Here is a 23,085-nt window from a genome sequence, read left to right on the forward strand (position 1 = left end):
TCCTGAGCTCCTGAGCACTGATCGGCGGCCACCCCAGCTGTGGGCTCTGTGGCTGGAGCAAAAACTAGACCCTGCATCTGCTGTGGGCCATCAGAGTCAGTGGAGGTCAGAACCTGAGTGTAAGGAATCTCCGAATCAGCAGATGAGAAGGTCAACAGATGAGACGAGTGAGGAATTAAGGGGTGGGGGTGGCAGAATTGGGTAAGGTGTCCCCAACTGTCCCCAGGATTGGTCTCTTTTCCTTCAGCAGCCCCACCCCCGATCTCCTCCAATTCCCAGCCTTTTGCTCCAGTCCTTATGGAAAGTTCTTCCTGCACTTGACTCTCCATTAGTCCAGACCCCATACAGGGATTTCCCTGGTCAGTGCCCTGTGAGGGGAGTCAGGAGTGGGTGATGTCAGCCACTGAGGAATCTCTGGGGTGACGGGGGAGACACACTCTGGCCACGAGGAGTCCTGGGCTGATGAGGGAAGGCACAGGGAGTCGGCAGACTTGAGTGGGCTCCGCCTTTTCCCCTGACTGCCTCGGGAGTGTGGGGCCTCTGTCACCTTATCTCTGGGATGGGCATAATTGAAGCCAGGAATGGGTTGCCAGGTTGACCCAGGCCTGTCCCCTGGGGTCCCTCAACAAGTGGTGGCCTCCTTTCCCCTGAGTGCCTCCCCTTGATCTTGGAGGGCTGCTGATCAGACGAGGGAGCCGCCATGGGACTTTTTGCCCTCGGTGAGCAGCCAGCCTGAGACTGTCCTAAAAATGGCCCACAAAGGGGACACTGAGCTCTTGGCACTAACCGTTCAGCCACTCAGTAATGAACTGCGGCTCCTGCACACCTCAGTTTTCCCTTGCCGAGAGGCACCCACACAGGCCACTGGCTGCTCCCGCTTCGCACGCCCCCCTCTCACCGTGCCCAGCCAACACCTCATCCTGCAGGAGTCAGCTGAAAGCTTCCTTCGCACAGGAAGCTTCTCCAGTGCTCCTCAGGCTGGGTTAGAGCCCCCCTCTAGGTCCTCATGCCATTCCTTCATCCCTCTATCCCCATACACAGTCATCCATTCATCTAACAAACACTTATGAGTGTTGAATATGGGCCAGGTTCTGAGCTAGGCCAGGGGACACGACCCTGAGTAAGAGTAATCATAGCTGACACTCATTGCACTTACCCTGTGCCAAGCATCTCTCATTTGTATTAGCTCATTTCATCCTTGCCCCAACCCTAGGAAGGAGAAATTGTGATGATCCACATTTTACAGTGGAGAAAGCTTAAGGCCCAAGGAGCTTAAGTAATTTGCCTAAATTCCCATGACTTAGCCAGGTAATACACTCCTGTAACCACTGTACCATTCCAGCTCCCAACAGGGAGGGAGACAGACGCGTCCCCACCCTCCAGAGCTCACTGTCCTGGAGAAGACAATTACAGAACTAGGCAATTGCAGGCAAGTACAGAATGAGGGGAGAGTACCCCGAGAGTACACAGAGGGGCTGCCTAGCCCAGCGGGCCAGAGAAGGCTTCCAAGGAAGTGATACCTACCCTAAGACCTGAAAGAGAGCAATCTGGTTTGTAGAAAAATCGCTGTGGCTGTCTGTGTGGGGACAGACAGGAAATGGCAGTATTGGAGACAGGGACAGCTTTTTGACTGGTCTGTCACCCCACAAGTCTCTCATTCATTCAACAGCTATTTAATGAACCCCTACTGTGGGGCCAGGCAGGTCTTAAGGGCAGTGAGCAAAGCAGAAAAAATCTTGCCCTCCTGGAACTTACCCTCCAGGGAGGGGAAATAGGCAAGAAACAAAATGAATAAATATCTCATGCTATTTGACAATAACTGCTGGGGAGATGGGATGGGTTGCAATGTTAGACAGAAACACGGGAGGCCTCATCAAAAAGCTGGCATTTGTGGCCTGGTACAGTAGCTCACATTTGTAATCTCAGCACTTTGGGAGGCTGAAGTGTGCAGATCACTTGAGGCCAGGAGTTCGAGACCAGCCTGGCCAACAAAGCAAGACCCCATCTCTACTAAAAATACAAAAATTAGCCCGGTGTGGTGGCGCATGCCTATAATCCCAGCTACTTGGGAGGCTGAGACATGAGAATTGCTTGAACCCGGGAGGCGGAGGTTGCAGTGAGCCAAGATCACGCCACTACACTCCAGCCTGGGCGACAGAGCGAGTCTGCCTCAAAAAAAAAAAAAAAAAACAAAACAAAAAACACCTGGCATTTGTGTAAATTTCTGAGAAGGTGAAGGAGTGAGTGAAGAAGTATATTTTCTAGTGGAAAATAGCTCCAGGCAAGAGGAACAGCCGGGCCACAGGTTCTGAGGCAGGAGTGTGCCTGTCGCGTGATAGGCACGCTCTGACCTTGTTTTCACAGCACGACTCAGGCTCCAGGGAAGAGGCTGGCTGTAGGATCAGGGACAGCAGCAGGGAGCCCTGCTGGGCCAGGCTGTATTGCAAGTGAGCCACGGCAGTGGCTGGGACCAATGGCGGGGTGGGATGAATGAGAAGTAGTTGGATTCTGGGTATATTTTAAGCCAGGGCAAATTGCTGATAGATTAGATGTGAGGTCCGGCCTGCACCACAGACAGGGTAGAGTTGTCATTAACTGAGATGGGGAAAACTGAGAGGAACAATTCTGGGGAAGAAGCTCAGGAGTCTGTTCTCATACCTCCTTCTCATCCCCAGCAATAATAGAATAAATGTCCAGGCTGGGCACAGTGGTTCACACGTGTGATCCTAGCATTTTGGGAGGCTTAGGCAGGAGGATCCTTGTGGGGGAAAGAAAGATCAGACTGTTACTGTGTCTATATAGAAAGAAGTAGACATAAGAGACTCCATTTTGTTCTGTATTTGAGATGCTGTTAATCTGTGACCCTACCCCCAACCTTGTCCTTGCAAGAGATATGTGCTGTGGTGACTCAAGGTTTAAAGGATTTTGGGCTGTGCAGGCTGTGCTTTGTTAAACAAGTACCTGAAGGCAGCTTGCTGGTTAAAAGTCATCACCATTCTCTTAATCTCAAGTACCCAGGGACACGCACACTGCCAAAGGTCGCAGGGACCTCTGCCTAGGAAAGCTAGCATTGTCCAAGGTTTCTCCCCATGTGATGGTCTGAAATATGGCCTCATGGGAAGGGAAAGACCTGATCGTCCCCCAGCCTGACATCCGTGAAGGGTCTGTGCTGAGGAGGACCAGTACAAGAGGAAAGAAGGCCTCTTGGCGGTGGTTGGCAGCTGAGATAAAGAAAAGCATCTGTCTCCTGCCCGTCCCTGGGCAATGGAACATCTCGGTAAAAAAACCCGATTGTATGTTCTGTTTACTGAGAAAGGAGAAAACCGCCTCAGGGCGAAAGGCGGGACTTGCTAGTGCAATGCTGCTCTTTATGCACTAAAAAGGTTTATGAAGATGTTTGCATATGCATATCAAGGCACAGTACTTTTCCTTAAACGTATTCATATCACAGAGAACTTTATTCATATGTCTTACTGCTGACTTTCTCCCTACAATGATCCTATTATCCTGCCACTTCCTTTTCTTTAAGATGGTAAAGATAATTATCAATAAATACTAAGGGAACTCAGAGACTGGTGCCAGCGTGGGGGTCCTCTGTATGCTGAGCTCCGGTCCCCTGGGCCCACTTTTTCTTTCTCTATACTTTGTCTCTGTGTCTCATTTCTTTTCTCAAGTCTCTCATTCCACCTAACGAGAAATGCCCACAGGTGGGCCACCCCTTCAATCTTTTGAGCCCAGGAGTTTGAGACCAGCCTGGCCAACATAGAAAGTATTTGTCTCCACAAAAAAAACAACAAAAAAAATTAATTGGAGCTGGTGGCTCATGCCTGTAATCCCAGCTACTCGGGAGGTTGAGGTAGGAGGATTGCTTGACCCCAGGAATTTTAGGCTGCAATGAACTATGGGTGCCACTGCATTCCAGCCTGGGCACAAGAGGAAGACCCCATCTTTAAATGTATAAAACAGATATAAATGAATAAAAAAGCCAGGCATGGTGGCATGCACCTGTAGTCCCAGCTACTCAGGAGGCTGAAGTTGGAATGTCAGCAGGAGGATCTCTTGAGCCCAGGAGTTTGAGATCAGCCTAGGCAACATACAAGACTGTCTTTATTTTTTTTTAAGATATATATATATCCAACAAATACTTGTTGGATGAGTGAAGGAATGGAGGGATGGACAAAGTTGAGATGGCTAGGAAGCCAAGTTCAGCTGGTTTGGGGTTTGGAGGAATACCTAATCCCGTTCTATTAATAGCTCTATGCGTCCCCCACCCCAGTCCTGGGCTCCCTGGCTGGCTTCTGCCCATGCCCATATTTGTGCACATACATAAGCCTTCTCCTACCTTCACCCCTGTGGAGGAAGCTCTCAGGCCAGCTGGAACCTGGGCTTGTCTAACCTGCGATTCACATGGTTGCCCTGGGGCTTGGATGGAGGAAGAGAAGGCAGGGGCATCCTGGCAGGCAGGACTGAGGTCAGGGATCTGCCAGGGGCCTCCATCAGGCTTTTCGGTGCTCAAAAAAGCCACCAGGAGCCCCCATCCTATTCCTGGGCTCTGATCAATGGGACAGAAATGAACACTTTGGGCGATGGGAATAAGCCAGAGCAGGAAGGAGAGGATAGCACTGAAGGGGAGGAGAGGGCCTGGCCTCGGGTGCAATGGAAGAGGCTTCCTGGAGGAGGTAAAGGACTTGTTTCTTAGAGGACAGGGTTGAAGCAGGCATTTTTGTGAATTTGAGGACACAGATGCCTCTGGAGGCATCTCGGAGCTCTGAACACTGCAGCGTGTGTCACAGCTGTGGTGGTGTCACAGCTGCCTGGGGGCTGCCTGGACATGGGGGTGCTTCCTGCCTGAAGCACCAGGTGTCATATTGGCTAGGACGCCCAGGCAGAAAATGGGGGCTAACAATACCATGTTTCACCTGACGCGTTTCCTCTCTGCACCCTCCTTGGCCTTCCTTCCCTCCCTCCTGCTTCAGGCTGGGCCTGAAATCTCCAGAAGGAATGGCTCTGGTCCTCAGAGGAAGGGACTCAGCACTGTGTGTGCTGTGGTTAAGAGCACAGCTCAAGTGCTCTTAACAAGCCGTGTGTTCCTGTGGAGTTACTTCACCTCTCTGCTTCTGTTTCCTATCGGCAAAATGCGGATGCTAATAATAGCTCCTTCCCTGAAGGCTTGCTGGGAAGGAGATTAAAGAAATGAGGCAGTGAGTGTGTAGCATTCAGCACACCATGCCTGGTGTGGAGCAGGCGCCTAGCAAATGGCATCCTTCTGTCCCTCCTCAGACCTAGGAAGGTGAGGTGACTTGCCCAAGGGGTGCCGAGGTATCCATCTGGGTGGATCTGGACCAAGACTTGGGCTTCCCCCTCCCTGTTTCTCTTGCTGCACCTCCACCTCCATTCAGGAAGAAAGAAGATACTTGGACTCCAGGAAATGATCACCGTGGAAACCCATCTGCTGCTTCTTGTCTATGGCTGTTTGTTCCTGCAGCTCTGGGCTGCCTGAGTGTCTCACTGCAGAATTAGCAAGTGCAGAGGCTGGAGGTTTCCAGAGGCACTGAGGTCACAGCTCTCACTTGCTTGAGTGCAGATAACCATAAGCCATGGTGAATCCCAAGACTCTGCAGTATCAGTCAACTCCAGCAGATGCTTCAGTCTGCCCCTGTAGACCCCCCACCCCTGCCAGCATGCAGAGCAGTTCCTGGACCCCACAGGGTGCAGGGCCAGGGAAGCCATCTGGGGGACCTGGGGATGGGGGTTGGGAAAAGCAGGTTCTAGCCTCTGCTCCTCTTCTAGGCGTGGCTGTGTGACCTTGGACAAGTCACACCCTTTTCCTGGGCCTTCATTTTCTTTTTCATTTTTTTAAATTTATTTTTTATTTTAAAATTTGTTTTAGAAACAGAGTCTTACTCTGTCACCCAGGCTGGAGCTTACAGGTGCAATCACAGCTCATGGCAGCCTCAAACTCCTGGGCTCAAGTGATCCTCTCACCTCGGCCTCTTAACACACCGGGACTACAATGTGAGCCACCAGAACTGGTCCCGGGTTTTTCTTTTCTTTTTTAAGACAAAGTCTCGCTGTGTCACCCAGGCTGGGATGCAGTTGCACGATCTCCACTCACTGCAACCTCCGCCTCCCAGGTTCAAACGATTCTCCCACCTTAGCCTCCCGAGTAGCTGGGATTACAGGCACCCACCACCAGGCCCGGCTAATTTTTGTATTTTTAGAAGAGACGGGGTTTTGTCATGTTGGCCAGGCTGGTCTTGAACCCCTGACCTCAGGTGATCTGCCCGCCTCAGCCTCCCAAAGTGCTGGGATTACAGGCATGAGCCACCGCGCCCAGCCTCGGGGTTTCGTTTTCTTATCATCAACCTAAAGTGGTAGCAGAACTAGGCTTTTCAGAGCAAAAAGATCTGAAATTCTTACTCAGAAGTAATCCTGACATAGTTTGGTAGGTCAATCCTTCCCTTTCCCATCCTGTCAACATGACTTTGGTAAGAAAAATTTTATAAAGCTTAGAAGTGAAGCAATGAGGAGCCTGTGTGGTCTTAATCCTCCCACTGGGGCATTGCATAACAAGCCCTCAAGTGTCGTAGGAGTCCCTAAAGGGGAGTAACTTTAACTTTTTTTTTTGTTTTGGAGACAGGATCTCGCTCTGTTGCCCAGGCTGGAGTGTGCAGTTGTGCAATCATGGCTCACTGCAGCCTTGACCTCCCAGGCTCAAGTGATCCTCCCACCTCAATCTCCTGAGTACAGGAGTACTCCAGGACTACAGCCCACACCACCACACCTGGCTAATTTTATTTTATTTTATTTTTGTAGAGACGAGTTATCTCTCTGTTGCCCAGGCTGGTCTCCAACTCCTAGGCCCAAGCCTCATCCTCCCAAAGTGTTGGGATTATAGGCATGAGCCACTGTGCCTAGCCTTGTTTGAGTTTTTACACCCTGTGTATTGGGGCCCAAACTTTTTTTGTTTTATTTTGTTTTTGTTTTAGACGGAGTTTCGTTCTTGTCGCCCAGGCTGGAGTGCAATGGCGCGATCTCGGCCCAGATTCAAGCAATTCTCCTGCCTCAAGCCTCCAAGTAGCTGAGATTACAGGCGCCCACCATTATGCCCGGCTAATTTTTGTATTTTTAGTAGAGATGGGGTTTCACCACATTGGCCAGGCTGGTCTCGAACTCCTGACCTCAAGTGATCCACCCACCTCGGCCTCCCAAAGTGCTGGGATTTCAGGCATGAGCCACCGTGCCCAGCCTGGCCCAAACATTTAATAAGTCTGAAAACTATGGTGCTAATGTATAGAAAACAGATAAGTTACAAATGATTTTTGTCCAACAGTGATACAAATGACTTCTGACTAACAGAGATCACCCCTAAAGGTTCTAGTTCAAGCACTATAGAGCATTTCCCAATTTGGAATCTAGCAATCTTGTTCTGGCATTCCCTGTGCCTCCTCGACTCCTATCACTGGGTTCTCTGAACCAGCTCTGTCATCCTGAGATCTGCCTCATGAATTAGTGAAATTAACAACAGAGACATGTGCTTATTGTGTATTTGTATGATTTTTTTTTTTTTTTTACATTTAGAGGATTATAATTTGGGAGCTCACCCAGCCTCATTTTCCTCTTCTGTAAAATAGGGAATTCAAGGAGAGATTGAATATGTGCCAGGCACTACTGAGCTCTTTAGATCCACAATTTCATTTAAGCCTCACAACAAAACTGCCAGGGCAGATGGCTATTCCCCCGATTTTACAGATGAGGTTCAGAGAGGTGAAGTGATTGCCCCAAGGCCACACAGCCAGTGAGTAACAGCCTGGATCTGAGCCACTGCATCACAGGAGGCTAATTCCCTCCTCACAGGCTTACCATGGGACTCGTTGGATGAGATAAAGGTGGAAAAGTGCTTGGCAAACTGTACAGGTAAATACACAAGTGATCATTGTAATCAACCCGAGCCTACCTTGCCTTACCTTTCCCCTCATGCCACCTTGCCTAAGACCAAGTCTAACTCTAATTAATGTTGTCCCAGACCCAAATGGACCTCCACTGGGATTACACCAGCTTCAAGAGGCTACAGAAGAGAACTGAAGCCACAAAATGAGATATAGGATTTATTTGCGGAGACTTACATACAGGGTGGTCCCATGGTGGCAAGCTGGATGGGAGAACCACAACTGCTTGCAAAAATAAATGCAGTTTATATAGCATCCTCGGCCAGGCACGATGACTCATGCTTGTAATCCCAGCATTTTGGGAGGCTAAGGTGGGTGGATCACAAGGTCAGGGGTTCGAGACCAGCCTGGCCAACATGGTGAAACCCCATCTCTACTAAAAACACAAAAATTTGCTGGGCATGGTGGCAGGTGCCTGTAATCCCAGCTACTTTGGAGGCTGAGGCAGGAGAATCATTTGAACCCGGGAGGCGGAGGTTGCAGTGAGCCAAGGTTGCGCCATTGTACTCCAACCTGGGTGGCAGGGCAAGACTCAGTCTCAAAACAAACATACACACACACACACACACACACACACACATGGTATCCTCACGTAGCACCCTCCCTCAGCATTCTTCACGTGGCAGCTCTTGTTTCTTCAGTTATTGCTGTCAGGTGCATCAACCATACACCAGCCACCCCTAAACACCACCCAGGGTCTCTCCCTCTGGGAGGTGGGTCTCTGCTTCCTCTAGAGTGAGTTTCTGTTATCCAAAGAAAGCCAGGGGGGATTAAGGTGACCAGGTATCCCTGGTCCATCCCCTCACACACAGGAACTTGTTCATACCTCAAGTTGCAGGTTGAGATTTTAGTCCTGGCCACTCCTTTGGGGGTTGTATTCCTGGGACAGAGGTCTAGGGAACACCCCATATTGCCGGGGCAGGGGTCTCGGGACAAGTCAAGTGAAGTAAATTTCAAACCCTGATCCTGAAGTCATTCTATGCCATCCTCCTGAATGTCTCACCTGAATTGGACCCATTTGAAGGCTACAGAAGTCGTGCTCAGCCTCCCTCCAGTTAGTTTCTGGACCCTTCTAGAGCAGCCCACCTCCGAACACTTCAGCTCTGGGTAACAAGGGGTTAATGCATGGAGCCAGCTTGGCAAATGTTTACCTAACAGGCAGGCTGCTGGGAGCCCCAGGTAATTAACAGTCTGCTTTCCAAAGCCCAGACAGGAAGGTTTCTTTCTCCTCTCCTCCTTTTCCAGGGATGCCTCTTGGCAGAGTGAACGCAGCTTTCTGTTGGCTCTTTGAGAAGATGCCCAGTAGAGATGGGAGGTGAGGGCAGGGATCAGGCCTGGAGGGAAGCAGGCCAGAACTGGGCACCAAGGAGGAGATGAAGGGGGCTTTGTCCCATTTCTCTTTGAGTCTTGGCCCCATCTTGGGAACCTGGCCCCAGACTGCCATTCTTGAGTATGTGATAACTACTGCTATAATTGGTGGAGCCCCTGCAAAGGCTGAGACCCTTACATACTTTGCCTCACTTAACTTTCACCACTACTAGAAGAGCAAGGCCCTCTTATCTCTGCTTTCAGATTAAGGAAGGGAGATACAGGGCGATTAAATCACTTGTCTAGGCTGGGCTCAGTGGCTCACGCCTGTAATCCCAGCACTTTGGGAGGCCAAGACAGGTGGATCATGAGGTCAGGAGTTCGAGACCAGCCTGGCCAACGTGGTGAAACCCCGTCTCTACTAAAAAAAAAAAAAAAAATTAACCAGGCCTGGTGGCAGGTGCCTGTAATCCCAGCTACTCGAGAAGCTGAGGCAGGAGAATCACTTGAACCCAGGAGGCAGAGGTTGCAGTGAGCAAAGATCACGCCACTGCATTCCAGTCTGGGCAACAAGAGTGAGATTCCATCTCAAAAAAAAAAAAAAAAAAAAGAAATCACTTGTCTAGGGTCACCCAACCAGTGTGGGGTAAAGCCCATACTTGAACCACAGTCTATCTGGCACGAGATCTGCTGGATTTTTTAACTTTTCCTTATGGAAGAAAAAGCAGTGGATTTGTTCAGTACCTACTATGTACTGGACACTATGTTGGACATTTTATGTTTACCTCTAATCCTGGAGGTGTCATCTCCTTAAATTGCTTTAATAAGCTATTAGCATCAGAAGAGTGAGATAGTCACTTGAGTCCAGGAGTTCAAGACCAACCTGGGCAACATAGTGAGACCCCCCCATTTCTAAAAAAAAAAGAACCAAAAAGAAAAACTAGCCTGGCATGGTGGCACGTGCCTGTGGTCTCAGATACTTGGAAGGCCGAGGTGGCAGAATCACTTGAGCCCGGGAAGTTGAGGCTGCAGTGAGCTGTGATTGTACCCTTGCACCCCAGCATGGGTAACAGAGCTAACTAGGGGAGGAAGCATAAATGTGAATCTCAGAAATAAGAACAGAATGAGCCTCAAGTTGCTTCTTGTAGATCCTTTTGTAGTTCATGAGCATGATGATTGGGTGTGTCACACATTTGTGTGAGGTGTGCCACCATATTCAATCCTTGTTACGACATCGGCACATTCCCCGTCTGACCTGAAAAAAAAAAAAAAAAAAGTTGCTTCTTGTAATCTGAAAGGCTCCTTGTTGGATGGTCATCAGTCTCACCTCCACACAAACCTTGAAACCAGCCTCGCTCCCACCTCCCCTGCCCTCACCCTAAGCTAAGACACCCTTGCCCACCAGGATCACTGCATTGGACTCTGGTCCCTGCTTTCCTCTCTTCTTACTAAAGTACTTTCTCCTTCCAGCAGCCAGAGGATCTTGGTAAAATATAAGCCCACTCCCTCCTTGGCTTTGACCCTGTATTAACCATGTCTTTTTATTGCCTGTATTTTACTGCTTTGTCACTGGGACCTTGCTGACCCTGGAAAGACTGCGCCTCTCAGAGCTAGCCAATTCCTAGAGACAGCAAGCAAAGGGCCCTGGAGTATGCCTTTCAAGTGCAAACCAACCAATCAAGAGCCCACACCCCACGCCACCTCCTCTATTGGGCTCTCACACTCAGGGCAACGATTCTCCTGCCCTCATCACCCCAGAGCCAGGTACCAGACTACTAGGGGTAGCCCCTATCCCCTGAGCTGACAGTATTCAAACGAAAAAATGCTAAGCCTGCTTACCCTGCCTTGCCCGTTCCTTTCCAAGGAACCTAGACAGAGTGGGGATAGGGTTTGGCTTCAGCTCACCCTCACTAGAGCATTCTTTCATACATCTGCTGATCATAAAACCCACACCATTACCTCGCTGACACCATACCCGCTAACCCCAAGGCTTTGGCCAAACAAAGAAAATCACCATTCTATATTGTTCTGTGCACTCATAATGTGTAACCATGTCTTTTACTTAAAGAAATCCAGGAACTGGCCTTAGGAGATCCAATGGTTGTGGAATAATATCTGATTTACAGGCTTGTTGCTACTGGCCAGACCACCACCAGGTGGCCCATTACTCAAGAAAACCATCCAACTAGATGTGCTGACCTGCATCTCCTACCTCTCACACGCTTTGCCCAGCCCAGCCTGCATAACCTACCCACCATCAATTCTCATGCTTTGCCTAATAAAAAATCCCAGCCAGTTCTTTTCAGGGAGTCAGCCAGGGAATTCTCTCGCTCTCTTGTGCTGCCTCCCTTATGCCAAGGCATAAGCTCCAATGAAGCCTTGTCTGGTTAAACTCTTTTGGCCTCATGTCAATTTCGATTGCATTGGCAGCCCAAGAACCTGTGGTTGGTATCAAAACCACACTAAAGGCTCTTGCCCACCCGTTTTCCCCTCTGCCACCTGACAGACCCTGGTGTTTCCTCATGTGTCTCCCATGGTATAGCATGCCCCCTTTGGGATCTGTGAGTGTAACAAACTTCTTCTTCTTCTTCTTTTTTTTTTTTTTTTTTGAGACATTCTTTTTCTTTCTTTCTCTTTTTTTTTTTTTTTGTTGAGACAGAGTCTCGCTCTGTCTCAGCCAGGCTGGAGTGCAGTGGCGTGATCTCAGCTCACTGCAACCTCCGCCTCCGGGGTTCAAGTGATTTTCCTTCCTCAGCCTCCCGAGTAGCTAGGATTACAGGCACCCACCACCATGCCCAGCTAATTTTTGTATTTTTAGTAGAGACAGAGTTTCACCATGTTGGCCAGGATGGTCTCTATCTCTTGACCTCATGATCCGCCCACCTCGGCCTCCCAAAGTGCTGGGATTATAGGCACGAGACTATAATCTCTTCAATGGCAGTAATCTCGTGATATGCTGGCCTCACCATAAGCCAGTCCCTGATGGCTTCCATCATACTTAGAATAAAACCCAGACTTTTTTCCATGACCTAGAAGGCCCACCAAGCACTGGCCCCTCCCTGCCCTCCAGGCCCTTGCCTCTGCCCTCTCTTCCTTGGGGCTCCAGCCTCACTGCCTTCTTCCTGCACTCACACACAGTCGAGCCTTGGGAGCCTTCCTCTGCTCTTCCCTCTGCCTGGAACGTCTTCGCTCAGAGCTCAGCTGGGTGGCTCCTTTCCCATGTCCAGGGCTCAGTTTACAGTCACCTTCTCAGCCAGGCCTTCCATGAACACTCACCATCAAGGAACAATAACAGCCAACACTTCCTGGAGGTTTTCCATGGGCCAGGCACTATTTTATGTACTTTCTGTTTACTATTCACTCTTTGAATCCTCACAACCCTCTAAGGTAGATATCGTTACACTTTCTATTTTGCAGATGAGGAAACTGAGGCTCAGAGAGGTTAAATAACATGACCAAAGTGTCACAGCTAACAGGCAGGAAAGCCGAGACTCAAACCCGGCGGCCTGTTTCCAGAGTCCATGCTTGGAACCACAGAGCTGTATTTCTCAACACAGAGTAAGCACACAATAAATACTAGCACATTGTTGTTTTATCAGAGACTATGTTTCACCCACCAATTTTCTTTCTCTTTAAAAAAAAAAAATATCTTGGCCAGGCGCGGTGGCTCAAGCCTGTAATCCCAGCACTTTGGGAGGCCGAGGCGGGCAGATCACAAGATCAGGAGATCGAGACCATCCTGGCTAACATGGTGAAACCTCGTCTCTACTAAGAATACAAAAATTAGCCGGGTGTGGTGGCGGACACCCGTAGTCCCAGCTGCTCGGGAGGCTGAGGCAGCAGAATGGCGTGAACCCGGGAGGCAGAGCTTGCAGTGAGCCGAGATCATACCACTGCACTCCAGCCTGGGTGACAGAGCAAGACTCCATATTAAAATATATATATATATATGTATCTCTCTCTCTCTCTATATATATATATATATAGACTGTAGGACCCTAAGGGCAGTAGCCTGATGACTTTTATTTATTTATTTATTTTGAGATGGAGTTTCACTCTTGTCGCCCAGGCTGGGGTACAGTGGCACAATTTTGGCTCACTGCAACCTCTACCTCCTGGGTTCAAGCGATTCTCCTGCCTCAGCCTCCCAAGTAGCTGGGATTACAGGCATGCACCACGACACTCAGCTAATTTTGTATTTTTAGTAGAGACGGGGTTTCACCATGTTGGCCAGGCTGGTCTCGAACTCCTGACCTCAGGTGAGCCACCCACCTTGGCCTCCCAAAGTGCTGGGATTACAGGTGTAAGTCATCACATGTGGCTGACATTATTTTTTATTTTATTTTATTATTATTATTATTATTTGGAGACAGAATCTCACTCTGTTGCCCAGGCTGGAGTGCAGTGGCACAATCTTGGCTCACTGCAACCACCGCCTCCTGGGTTCAAGCAATTCTCATACCTTAGCCTCCCGAGTAGCGGGTACTACAGGTGCTCGCCACCACGCCCAGCTAATTTTTGTATTTTTAGTAGAGATGGCGTTTTGCAATGTTGGTCAGGGTGGTCTTGAACTCCTGACCTCAGGTGATCCACTCGCCTTGGCCTCCCAAAGTGCTGGGATTACAGGCGTGAGCCACCGCTCTCAGTCCCATTATTTTTTAATGTAGAGGCTGGGTCTCACTCTGGTGCCCAGGCTGGAGTACCATAGCTATTCATAGTTGTGATCATAGCTCACTCATCCTTGACCTCCTGGGCTGAAGCGATCCTCCTGCCTCAGCCTCCTGAATAGCCAGGATTAGAGGCACAGGCTGCCACCCTCTCCCTAATGTTCTTTCATTGAGTTTGAATCCCTTCACACAAGTCACTCACTGTCCAGTTTGTCCCACCTGCTCCCTATTGTCTCAGGCCAATTTAACTGACTTGGTTGAACCTTGAAGACATTTATGCCTCTTACTCAGCCCCTCATTCTTTTGTTATTGTCGTCGTTGTTTTTGAGGCAGACTTTTGCTCTGTCACCAAGGCTGGAGTGCAATGGAGCAATCATGGCTCACTGCAGCCTCTACCTCCTGGGCTCAAGTGATCCTCCCACCTCAGCTTCTCGAGTAGCTGGGACTATAGACGCGCACCACCACACATGGCTAATTTTTTTTTTTTTTTTTTTTTTCAGTTTTGTAGAGCCGGGCTTGACAGCTCACGCCTATAATCTCAGGATTTGGGAGGCTGAGGTGGGCGGATCACTTGAGGTCAGAAGTTTGAGACCGGCTTGGCCAACATGGTGAAACCCTGTCTCCACTAAAAATACAAAAATTATCCAGCTGTGGTGTGGTGGTGCATGCCTGTAGTCCCAGTTACTCAAGAGGCTGAGGCAGGAGAATCACTTGAACCCAGGAGGACATTGCACTCCAGCCTGAACAACAGAGTGAGACTCTGTTTCAAAAAAAAATATTTCTGTAGAGACATGGTGTCGCCATGTTACCTGGGCTGGCCCCTCATCTTTTAACCAATACCCACCATGCCAGGTGCTGTGCTAGGCCCACAGAAATGAATAAGAAGGTACCCTCGCCCTCCAGGAGCCCACGGTCACATGCGGAGGCAGACCTGCACCCTGGTCACTTCATTGCAGGGTTATGTGTGCTGTCCTAGGGATGCCAACAAGTGTTAGAGAAGCACCTGGGAGTACAGAGCAATCAGCCAAGGAGGACATCCCAGAGAAAGTAACATCTCTACTGGGTTTGAAGGACGAGACAGGAAGCAGACGGGAGAAGGGCAGCACAAACAAATGCATGAAAGGGGTTGAGCACTCGGGTGTCTAGGGACTGGCTGATCATGTCGGGTGTGAAATGTGTCTAGGAACAAGCCAGTCACGTTGGGTGTGAAATGCATGGAGGTGGCTGAGTGCATGCGTGTCAAGGGACCAGCTGATCATGTTGGGTGTGAAATGCATGGAGGTGGCTGAGCACACGTGCGTCGAGGGACCGGCTGGTCATGTTGGATGTGAAGGGGGTGTGAATCTGCCTGGCTGAGGGAAATTGATCCAGATCTTGAATGACTTCTGTAAGGCCTGCAACGTCTGTTGTGGAGGCTGCAAGCAATCCCAGAGGGATTTTATTTTATCTTGTCTTATTTTGCCTGGCCTCAGTTCATTCTGTTGTTTTTTTTTTTTTTTTTTTTTTTTTGAGATGGAGTCTCACTCTGTCCCCCAGGCTGGGAAGTGCAATGGCATGATCTCTGCTCACTGCAACCTCCACGTCCTGCGTTCAAGCGATTCTCCTGCCTCAGCCTCCCAAGTAGCTGGGGTTACAGGTAGGTGCCAACATGCTCGGCTAATTTTTTTGTATTTTTAGTAGAGATGGGATTTCAGCACGTTGGCCAGGCTGGTCTCCAACTCCTGACCTCAGGTGATCCGCCCACCTCAGCCTCCCAAAGTGCTGGGATTACAGGCATGAGCCACCGCACCCGGCCCACAGTCGGTTCTTAGAACACACTCCGTCACCTGGTTCCCAGAACTCAGACTGCACAATGGTGACTTCATCACTGGCCAGGGCTCACAGTTATTGCAGCAAAGGCGTCTCTATACCTCTCTCCCCTCCAGCGTCGCCAGCTGCCCCTCGCCTCTCCTGCCCCCGTCCCAGGTCCCTGACCCCACTTTACCTGCCATGTTTGTGTAATTTTCTCAGGCTCCCAGCAGGCATTGCCACCTACAGTGGGATCTGATCATGGAAGGAAAACACTCCCCTGAGGACCTAAGAATGCCCTACCCTACTACACGTGCTGCACCCCATCTGCTGCCAACCCTTCTGCCCTGCCCTGTACCCAAAACCAGTGCTATGTCACGCTAAGCAGTCTCCCTAGAAATTTTAAGCAGAGATTGGCACGATATTACTAGCAAGGTTTCCACCCCCACTCCCATTCTAACCCCATCCAATTTCTCCAAAGCTACTGAGAACTTGGTGCTCACCAAATCAGCTTATGTTCTGCAGGCTGGCAAGCCTTTACCAGGCATTTGATAGGCTTGATGATAACAGGGCTGGGGGCCAGGAAGAGAACACTAAGAGCAGGAAATCAGGCCTGCCTTGGCCTCTAGGCATCCCTGAACTGGCCCAGTTTCCAAGAATCATTTTTGATGAGAGATTCTCAGAAGCAGGACGTTGTTGAGGCCAAGTAAACTCCCAAAGGCCTGGAAGGAGCCAGAAAGCAGAAAGGGTAATGCTTCCCCCTCCCAGGTGGGAGTGAGCAGGATGACCAACTCCTTTCCTTGCAGGAAGTCTCCTCAACCTGGCTTCCTTCTGGGCTCCGTAGTCCCTTTTCCTCCCAGCCAGGGCTCTGGCAGCTGCCTTGGCAGATGCCCCCCATCTCTACACTTAGGCTTGGCAGACAGGGAATGTGACAGCAGCCTCAGAGAACCCAGTTTCCATCCCTTCCCTCCAGCCAGGCATCAAGTTATGGTAGCAGAACAGGGAAATCCGAGTTCAATCCTGGTTTTGCCAGCCATTAATTGTAAGACCTTGGGTAAGTCACCTGGCCTCTGTGTACCTTGGTTTCTGAACCTGCAAACTGGGGGTGGAGCTACTGACCTCTCAGAATCATTGTGCCAACTGAATGAGCTCAGGTGTGCCGAGCGCTTGGCACAAACATGTTCCTTCCCAGGGCTGGACACTGGCGTTTGGCATTCTTTGGGTGGAGTGGGGCCAGGGTGGTTATTGTCTGGACCACACAGAGTCAACCCATATTTTGGCAGAGAAGACAGCACTTGCAAAGGTATGCAGGGGTGACAGGCCATGGCAGGGTTGGAGAACGTTATGTTCCCAAGCAGTTTGCTGTCCCTGGAGCAAGGGGTGACCAAGAATGAGGAGGTGGGAGATAAGTCAAAAAAGATAGCTAGGGTCAGGACATGAAGGGCTTGAGCCAGACTAAAAAGCTTAGCTCCACATGTACCCCTCAAACTTAAAAGTTGGAAAGAATGTAATCCCAGCACTGTGGGAGGCCGAGGCGGGCAGATCACAAGGTCAGGAGATCGAGACCACCCTGGCAAACACGGTGAAACCCTGTCTCTACTAAAAATACAAAAAAATAGCCAGGCGTGATGGTGGGCGCCTGTAGTCCCAGCTAGTCGGGAGGCTGATGCAGGAGAATGGCAGGAACCCAGAAGGTGGAGCTTGCAGTGAGCCGAGATCGCACCACTGCATTCCAGCCTGGGCAACAGAGCAAGACTTCGTCTAAAAAAAAAAAAAAAAGTTGGAAAGAAGAAACTATATATATATATATAAAATAAAAGGCTTAGGCTCCATCTCAGGCTTGCTGTCATGGGGTACGCAGTGAGGATTGTGGAATGTGATCCAGGCAGACCTAGCTGCAAATTTCAGTTCTGCCACTAGGTTGGGTGGCCTCGGGCAAGTCACTTAGTCTTAGCTTGAGTTCTCCCATCAGCAGATCCTGAGACTCAGGAGGTGCCGGAACTAAATTGCGGAGGTAATTTCAGGAAGCAGAAGTGGGGCATGGAGAAAGTAAGACCGGGAAGAGAAAAGGTAATAAAGGGTGCATAAATGTGTGGGTTGCTGCCAGGAGCACCCGGGCGCAGTTCTGCTGGAGACCCTTTGAGAGGCAGTGTGAAATCATCCTATTTGATGGGGACATTGCTTGAGCCCAGGAGTTTGAGGCTGCAGTGAGCTCTGTTTGTGCCGCTGCACTCCAGCCTGGGCGACAGAGCCAGACTCTGTTTCTTAATTTAAAGGGAAGGAAAGGGAAGTGAGGGGTAGGGAAGCAAAGGGAGGAGAGGGGAAGGGGAGGAGAGAAGAGGGGAAGGGGAGGGGAGGGAAAAAAAGAGAGAAAGGAAGGAAGGAAGGAAGGAAGGAAGGAAAAAAGGGAGGGAGGGAGGGAAAGAAAGAAAAAATCTTCTATATGAGGACGAGGAGGTTGGGCATTTAGGCACCAACTCTCTTGATGGTTGAAAGTTGCCCTTGGGGTACATAACACGCCTATTCCTCCTGGTTCATAAATACCTAAGAAAGCTCTGAGGCAAGGAAGCCAAGAGAAGCAGGCTTTTGTGTGGCAGAGCCCTGAGCATGCTGAAAACTACCACACTGGCAAGGGAACTTAGAGAAGGGATGAGGGGCTATGAGGCAGGTGTCAACACTGTCTGCTGTTACCTCTTTGAGCCTCTGCTTTCTCGTCTGAAAAATGGAAAGCATATGACATACTTCACAGGAAGATTAAATGTAAAGTATTTGAAAGTTACCTAATGACACGGCTGACGCCTAGGAGATAATCAATAAATGGTAGGTATGCTTGGGCTCAGCTCAGACGCCAGCTCCTCAGAGAATCCTTCCCTCCCACCCTATTGAGAGTAGCTCACTCCCTTCATTCTCCATCAAAGCAGCATCCTATTTCCTGTGGAGCATTTAACATAGTATGTAATTATCTTGGTTATGTGTGTGTTTGGGGTTTTTTGTTTTTGTTTTAGAGACAAGGTCTCACTCTGTCACCCAGGCTGCAATGCAGTGTTGCAATCATAGCTCACTACAGCTTCAAACTCCTAGGCTCAAATTGTCCTTCCACTTCAGCCTAGGCACGCACTACCACACCCAGCTATTTTATTTTTTAATTTTTTATAAGACAGGGTCTCACTATGTTGCCCAGGCCAGTCTCAAACTCCAGGCCTCAAGTGATCCACCTGCCTCAGCTTCCCAAAGTGCTGGGATTCCAGGCGTGAGCCACCGCGCTCCACCTGTGTGTGTTTGTTGAAATCTGTCTCTCTTCACTAGAATGAAAGCACCATGTGAGCGGGGAATTGATCCCTCTTATTCACTGCTTTATATGCAGTGCCATGCAAAATGCCTGGGACATACTAAGTGCTCAATACTTTTTTTTTTTTTTGAGAAAGGGTCTCACTCTGTTGCCCAGGCTGGAATGCAGTGATGCGACCTCAGCTCACTGCAACCTCCGCCTCCCAGGTTCAAGCAATTCTCCTGCCTTAACCTCCCCAGTAGCTGGGATTACAGGTGCCCACCATCGTGCCTGGCTAATTTTTGTATTTTTAGTAGAGACGGGGTTTCGCCATGTTGGCCAGGCTGGCCTTGAAATCCTGACCTTAACTGATCTGCCCGCCTCGGCCCCCCAAAGTACTGGGATTACAGGCGTGAGCCACCGCACCCGGCCTCAATACGTATTTTTTGAATGGAAAAATGATTACAATAGCAAAGGAAAGAAGGACAGTTCCTGTTCTTGACCTTTGTGAAGCAATTCTTGTTAACAAGGTGTTCAAAAGGATTCATTTGAGCTCCACCTGGGTCCCAATGCTGATAACGACAAGGTGTAGCTATATGCAAAACCAGACCTAAGTCAGTTTCTCTGTCACTAGTGCATGGCCCACTGATGTGTAGGCTATAATGCAAGAAAGAGCTAAGAGTACTGGAGCAGTTTCCAGCTAAGGGCAAGGACATTTTGGGAGTGCTTATTTGAAGACAATGATTTGAAAAGAATAAAGCTATTGTATAATGTTGCCTCTTTGTCTCTTCCCACAGTCAGAGTTATTGAGAAACTAATGAAGTTTTAGCTCCAGAACCTCTTCTCAGGCCTGGAAGGAGACCTAGCAATGTGTTCCCAGGTCATATGTTTTGCAAATTTTGAAAAATATGTTTTTAAATTGTCTTTCTTTCTTTCCTTTTTTTAGACAGATCTCACTCTGTCACCCAAGCTGGAGTGCAGGGGCGCGATCTCAGCTCACTACAGGCTCCACCTCCCTAGTAGCTGGGACTGCAGGCACACGCCTCCACACCCAGCTAATTTTTGTATTTTTAGTAGAGATGGGGTTTCATCATGTTGGTCAGTTTGGTTTCGAACTCCTAACCTCAGGTGATCCACCCACCTCGGCCTCCCAAAGTGCTGGGATTACAGGCATGAGCCACCGCACCCGGCCTACAATTCTTTTTTTTTAAAGAGAGCCCCCCAAAACTGTATAAGTTTCAAGCCCCAAAACCTGGATCCATCTTGGCCCCCTTCCAAGTTCGACCTGCTTAAGTAACCAGTGATCCATGTTTAGCTCATTAACCCTTGCAACAATTCCATAATATAAATACTATTGTCATTCCAATTTACAGATGAGGAAACTGAGGCTTGGAGAATAGTCATTGCCCAAGTTCTCACAGTTAGTAAGTGGTAGAGCTGGGATTTAAATTCAGCAGCCTGTCTCCAGAGACCAGACCCTTAGTGCTTGATAATGGTGTCTATTTGTTTTCTTGTCCATTTTCCCCACTAACTAGGAAGTCCCAAAGGACACAAAGGCAAATCATTTCTTTTTCTTTTTCTTTTTCTTTTTCTTTTTCTGAGTTGGAGTCTCATTCTGTCGCCAGGCTGGAGTGCAGTGGCGAGATTTCGGCTCACTGCAATCTCTGCCTCCTGGGTTCAAGCGATTCTCCTGCCTTTTCCTCCTGAGTAGCTGGGATTACAGGTGCGCGCCACCACACCCAGCTAATTTTTGTATTTTTAGTAGAGATGGGGTTTCACCATGTTGTCCAGGATGGTCTCAATCTCCTGACCTCGTGATCTGCCCTCCTCGGCCTCCCAAAGTGCTGGGGTTACAGGCGTGAGCCACCGTACCCGACCAAGACAAATCATTTCTACATGCCAAGCATGCAGCCCAGAAGAGATGTCACCATATGTTGGGATGTAAGAAAGAGGAAAGTAGCCCCCAAAGTCCAGGGGCAGCCTAACACTCACAGCCAGGCCTTGGCCTTGTCCTGTTGAACATAAACAACTTCACAGACCGTCAACAGCAGACAAGGCCACTCTGTGACTGTGATGGATCAAAACACAAACAGGACCACTCTGTCATCATGTCTGAACACAAACAAAAAATGGGTATGTCCAAACCACAAAAAAGACCAACCATCCCCGTGTCTCTGCTAAAATGAGAGACTGCTGCTTCTTACCTATGACAGCTTCAGCCTTGGTCTAGCCTCCCCTCCTTCTAGATACGTTTTATCCAGACCCCCAGTCATAGAATTACCCTTGCTCTTAACAGCATCCAATCCAAAGCCAAGCCCTGCTTCCTTAAACTCTCCCCAGATTATCTAACAAAAGCCCAAATTCTGTAAGTTCTTTCTTCCATCCTCCTACTGAGATGCACCCCCGTACCCATATTTCCCCATTGCTTGCATTCTCCCTTGCTGCAATGAGTAATTAATACAACTTGTTTAATTACAGGTATGTTTCCAGTGGTCTTTGACTGGAATGGCATCGACACAAGTATCACCTATCAGTGAGCATAAAATGTTATTGTCAAAGTTTAAAAATGTTGCTTCTCAAAACTAGTTGATGATAAGAGAAGGAAAGTAGTTGTTCCTTCTGGACGATGGGTGGGGGTGATTGATTACAAACCGAGAAGCCAACCTTTTAGGATATTGGAAATGTTCTACATTTTGAAGTAAATGGTAGTTATAGCAAATGTTTTTAAGAAGTTAAAGTGTATATGTAAGATTAGTGCACATTACATAGTCTACTGTATACCTATTCTACCTTTATTTTAAAAGTTTTGTCCACTGGTGGCGCGTGGTGGCTCACACCTGTAATCCCAGCACTTTGGAAGGCCAAGGTGGGCAGATCACTTGAGGTCAAGAGTTCAAGATCAGCCTGACCAACATGGTGAAAACCCATCTCTACTCAAAATACAAAAATTAGTGGTAATGTGCCTGTAATCCCAGCTACTAGGGAGGCTGAGATAGGAGAACTGCTTGAACTCAGGAGGCAGAGGCTGCGGTGAGCCGTGATCCCACCACTGGACCACAGAGTGAGATTCTGTCCCTGTTCCCCCGCCAAAAAAAAAAGGAAATCCAAAGTTGGTCACCCAAATACCAACTTGAAGCAATTTACCAGCAAAGTAAAGGCCAGAGTTAGGATGGTAGCTGACAGCAGATTTGAAGAGAACTTTGGGCTATTGGAGGATGAGATCTATGATGAAAATGCTGGAAAATCAACCATTTGCTTAAAAGGTAAAGGCATTTGGGTTGTTTATCCTAGAAAAGACCGGATTGGAAGGAAGTGTAGTTAAACTCAACTGTTTTATTTTGCAACAGGGAAGAGTCAGATTGTGCCCAAGGAGGATCTTCCTAACTGTGACAAAGGAGGTAAAGGAGGCGGTGACATGCCCATCCCTGGGAAATTTTTAACTCAACTGGCCAGTAAATGGCTCCAGCATGGCCTGGTCTGGGAGTAGGAGACTGAAAGAAATGACCTCCAGCTGTCGATCTCATGACCAGGACTTCTGGCTTGTCCTGAGTGTTCTGGCCAGCTGCACAGCACGGATTAACGGGCCAAAGGGAGCCGCTCTCTGATCTGCACTAAGCTTTTCAGGTTCTGTGGCCGCCACCATCAGCCACAGATTTAATGAGATCCGGGGCTTAATTACTACAGTGCAGGGCTGCCAACACTCTCTCCTGATGACTTTATCTTGGCTGCTGGAAGGATGGGGGTGACAACAGTGTGTTGGCAAGAGAGGAGGGCCTAAAGCAGGGACTCTGGACCCTGGTGATTTAGGGGGATGTGTGCTGCAAGAGTGAGTGGCGGGGGCAACTGCAGGACTCAGTACCTGACCTCAAAGAGCTCATAATATGTCAAGAGTTAAGACCTCTAATCCAGGAGATACCCAAGGCAGTGTGAGTCAACTCACATGTGAGAGGCACACACAAATGTCGGCGGAAACTTTGGAGGCATGAACAAAGCTCCTAGAAGAGGAGGGCTGGAGGGTGGCGGGTGCCGCGTGGGGGCATGCAAGCTGGGGAAGACCTTGAATGCCAGGCTAAGCAGTTGGGACTTCATTTCATAGGTAGTAGAG

General features: G+C 49.1%; 2 non-coding genes across 2 annotated transcripts; one reads left to right on the forward strand and one right to left on the reverse strand.

Annotated features, from left to right (window-relative positions):
• Window positions 1-10,405: 10,405 nt before the first annotated feature.
• On the forward strand, window positions 10,406-10,513 carry LOC117094093. Its single transcript, XR_004441418.1, has one exon. It is a non-coding gene; the product is annotated as a small nucleolar RNA U13 (small nucleolar RNA).
• Window positions 10,514-15,715: 5,202 nt separating this feature from the next.
• LOC117094062 lies at window positions 15,716-15,798 on the reverse strand. The gene has a single exon (XR_004441389.1).
• Window positions 15,799-23,085: the final 7,287 nt, after the last annotated feature.

This window comes from Trachypithecus francoisi, unplaced genomic scaffold (assembly GCF_009764315.1).
Source record: "Trachypithecus francoisi isolate TF-2019V2 unplaced genomic scaffold, Tfra_2.0 Lachesis_group12, whole genome shotgun sequence".
NCBI lineage: Eukaryota > Metazoa > Chordata > Mammalia > Primates > Cercopithecidae > Trachypithecus > Trachypithecus francoisi.